Consider the following 5,062-nt stretch of genomic DNA (forward strand, 5'->3'; position numbering starts at 1 on the left):
ATACGAAGTAGCAGCATCTCAGTCTGCTTAATCAAATCATCTCTGCGCTGATTCCATCATAGGTTGAGGCTTTATATCTAAAGTTTTTTAGTGTTGATTCCATTTCAAAAAACATTTGGGTCTTCCTCAGAGTCTGATATATCTAACACATAATCCCCTTCATGTCTCTTATTCAGAACTTCACAATCCAACGTCGCCTTTCCTCTTCACTCATTTTGGTAGGCTACTTCTTGTTCTTTCCATTCGTGGACATTTGAGTAATAATTATGTCGAATAACCGAACGCCAACACGACTCCCTGAATATATGTGGCTTCGTCATCACCATCAGTCTTATCAAAGTATTCTCTCTTGTCTCTTCTGATGTTCTCAACTTCGCTAATATGAAGTTAAGTCATTAGCACATGTTACCTTGCGGTCTTCATTCCATTCGTGAAACGTGTCGACATGTACTACCTGTAGCCTTTGTCACCTGTTCAGTGTATACCTGGGCTTTTCCAATAACCAGTTTCCCTTTGTTTTCCTGTATCCGGGTACTTCATTTCCACCAGACTCATTTATCATAATCTCTTTGCAAAACCAATCCTCAGTCATTGTCTGCTCCATTTTATACCACTAGCTATGCCAGCTGGATCAGGTGCTCAAATAGGGGACAGGAATGCAGCCCTATGAAGTTATAAACATCCCCAGTTACCATATATATTAAGGATGCACCGGAATAGAAAGTTCCGCCGGGGACCAGAATTAGCCGGAACTATAAACCATTTTCCGATTGGAAGCGCAATTATTTACACAATATTAATAATATATATATATATATAATATATAATATATTATATATACATACATACATATATATATATATATATATATATATATATATATATATATATATATATATATATATATATAATCAGCCTATAGTGGATGCCTCAGCCGCTGACTTCCTGAGTCCCGAGTAGGACGCTATGCAGGAAACCTGAACAATAACAAAATCAGTGGATGCAAAGGTTGAGGCTGCAGAAAGTTTAATTATAATGCTAATTAACATTGACAGACAGGGACTAAATGGTGCAACATCTGAAAAAAGATTAAGACTTACTGAAATGGTGGATGGATTCTGCATTACTGTTTCCATCGTTATCCAGCGTTGCCAAAATTTTTGTGCTGTCTCGATTCTTCATTGTACCCTGAAAAGATGCTTTCAGAGGCTGGCAATACTATATAAGAGAAGAAACGTCCTTGCCTACTTCCTCGAACAAGAGAACAACTCCTATATCCCCATCATATTATTCCTCGCTTCCAACTCATAGATTCTTCCAAAGGAAAAACCCTAGTTCAGCAGACATTCACAGACTCAATTTCACTTTCAGTATATTACTGAAGAGAAGAATCATCTTTGCACATATATTACCATTGGTTGATAAATAGATTGATTGGGTGATGTTTTTATTTGCATGTTTTTCAATAGTATTTTTAAATTTTGTAAAGTAAGCTACAGTACGTTACTAAACATTACTACATAATGAGCAGTATAACAGTTGTTTAAGAGGAATATAAAAGTTCCATTTCCGGACGGTAATTTTACGGCAGTTCCCGTTGGAATTTCAATTAAAAAACACTAAGGCTCCGGTCGGAAGCAACTTACCGTTCTGAAATTCTAGTGCGCCGCTAATATATTTACAGATACACACATATATGTATGTGTATATATATATATATATATATATATATATATATATATATATATATATATATATATATATATACATATATATATATATATATATACGTATGTATACATTATACATAATATATGTACGTAAATAGATGTATATATATACGTATTTATATATATATCAACGTAGGTACATATATATATATATATATATATATATATATATATATATATATATATATATGTATGTATGTATGTATACATTATACATGTATATATGTACGTAAATAGATGTATATATACGTATTTATATATATATCAACGTAGGTTACATTATATATATATATATATAATATATATATATATATATATATATATATATTATATATATATATATATACAAAATCTGCAGGCCACTTTTTACCAGACACGTATGTAATGTTATAACCACAATACCCCCCTACCTTCTCGAATTCTTCACACTTTTTAGATAAAATTGTCATAACAAGGCCTTAGTTTCCAAAGCAAGAAATATGAAGTAAAAGGATACGAACCCGCATCTCGTGTAGCAGAACGAGGCCAGTTGCCGATTGAAAATTACCTCATATTTCTTGCATCCGAATCTAAGGGTTTGTAGTGACAAGTATATCCAAAAAAAAGTGAAGAATTCGAAGAGTTCAGAGGGTATTGTGGCTATTACAGTTACATACTTTTCTTGTAAAACGTGACCTGCAGATTCTATATATAGTATATATATATATATATATATATATATATATATATATATATATAGAGAGAGAGAGAGAGAGAGAGAGAGAGAGAGAGAGAGAGAGAGAGAGAGAGAGGATGGCTACTATGATTAATTTTTATTTTATATATGTATACATATACATATACATATGTCAGTAAATAATGAATGAATAAATTGAATAAAGAATTAATAAATCAAACATTTATAAATCAAATAAATACATGAAATAAAATAAAGAGCAAATTGGATAGATAAATGAAATAACTAGAAAAAACATGAAAATATAATAGCCAAATAAATAAATAAATATATAGATAAAATTCAACAAACAGAAGATAATATAATAAACAAAGAAAAGTAAGTAAAATCAACTAAAAAAACAAATTATATTTGTGAATAAATAATAAATATATAGTTTAATTAATTATCGAACAAGGAAGTATTCATAAAATTAATAAATAAGTAAATCCAATTTGCCAATATAATTTTATACGTAAAACTAAAAAAATGAAAGATATAAATAAATAAGTAAATTAATAAAAAGATAAACAAATAAATAAATCGTGAAACCAGTTCAAATAAACAGAACGTGAAACCAATCAAATCAATACATAAATAAATAAATAAATAAATAAATAAATAAATAAATAAATAAATAAAATAAATAAATAAATAAATAAATAAATAAGAATAAATCCACTGAATTGAAACATAGATAACACAATAAAGATGAAAATAAAAGGTGAATATTCCAAATAGATAAACGAGTAAGTAAAATAAAATATGAAAATTGGATAATTAAGACCAAGAATAAGTGATATAAATGAATGCAATAGCCGTATAAACGGAACATGCTATAGGTAGAGAAAAATAACTAAAATAAGATCAAATTCACAACTTTCATAAAGAAAACCGTTATTAAATACATACGAAGAAGACCTTGATAAATAAATATATTAATTAATAAATAAAAATAAAAAACAGACAAATCAAATCAATTAAAAGATATAAAATAGATAATCAATAAATTAGAATAGCCTGAATAAAGATTAGATCAAGGTAAATAAACGTAATCAAATAAACACGCGAATAAATAAGAAGAATAAAATTTGTAGCAAATTCAATAAATAGAAAATAATAAATTAAATAGGTTAAATAATAAATAAAAGAATTAAGAAACATATATATAAAAAATGAATAAACAACTAAAATAAAAAAAATAATAATAATAAAATTTTAAGATAAACTTCAATTAACATTTGTAAGATATAAAACGCTAAGTGAACGCACCACGTTTAGGATTACAGTGTTTGTAGCAGAAACTGCTGTTACAAAATTGAAAAATTACATAGTTTACCCGATATATCACACGCAGGACGCAATTACAAAATTACGCAGACGCGAAGGTCACCTCTGACGGGACGTTCACATTAAATCCAATACCATAACAATGAAAACAGTCACTAAACTGAGTACGCCTCACCTCTCACCCCGTTGGACCTCCAAGGCCTCATTGTGACCTCTTCATCCAGAAACCAGCGTTGCTGCCAGATGGGGTGTGGGAACTGACCAAGCCGGTTGAATCCTTGGCCGGGAAGCTTCCGTGACAGATGAGGTCTCGTCTTCGCTTCTGATCGCCCTAAAAATATAATAAAGAAAAAATGTGAATAACAAATTGGTAATCATGACAGAATGGAATAGAATAGAATAGAATATAGGATTAAGGCCAATGAGGTCATCTAACGCTGAACTGGACTGGCACTAAAAAGGTTTGAAAGGTGTCACAGGAAGAAAACCTCGCAGTTGCACTTTGGACTAAACGTTGAGGGCCCCATACACTGAACGATTGTATGAACGATTGTCTGTACCGTTTGCGAAAACACTGTGTATGGGCTTGTGTGAATGCAAAAGTGGTAGGAGCTTCGTGTCTGAACGATCTCAGCGTGAACCTGTCACGACCAGGTTGCTAGATTGCGACTTAAGTCTGCTGCACAGGTCGTTCAATGTATGGGTTTGTCTGCCGATATAAAGCTATAGCGCACGTCTGTTCCAGAGAGAATGCCATGTCTTCCCGAGACAAAATCTTTGTTCAGACATAAATCGGTGAGGAGATCGTTCATACTGTCTGATTGTGTGTGCGTTTGTCGATAACGAGAATCGTTCAGCAATCGTTCAGTATATGGGCCCTTTTAGTAGAGGGTGGAAAGGAAGATGGAAGGAAGCCAATATGAACGGAGGTACAATAAAAGAAATGTAAATGTGTTTTTTAGGCACCAAAGGGACGCTGGAAAAAACCTTAATTAAAGCCTATGGAGGCTAATCTTGACAGAGGTACACGAGTACCTACAAAAAAATTCATGATGTATCTCTAAGTAGGGCCATTGAAAGATCACGATTTGAAGACTCCCATCGAGACGTTTCTCACTTTGCCTGTTTACTTTCCTCTATTATTAAGCTCTGGATTTTCTTCCTGCGTCTAGTTTTCTTGGATCTCAGAACCATTCCTCTTTTCCTCCTTCCATTTACGTGACTTACAAATTTCAATCGTTCCCCTCAACTTTGTTTTCCTACCTGATCGGGATTAGATACATACCTTAGGATACCCACTTCAGTGGCCTTTGTATATTAAAGAAGG

The sequence above is a fragment of the Macrobrachium nipponense genome, chromosome 26 (genome assembly GCF_015104395.2).
Source record: "Macrobrachium nipponense isolate FS-2020 chromosome 26, ASM1510439v2, whole genome shotgun sequence".
Lineage (NCBI taxonomy): Eukaryota > Metazoa > Arthropoda > Malacostraca > Decapoda > Palaemonidae > Macrobrachium > Macrobrachium nipponense.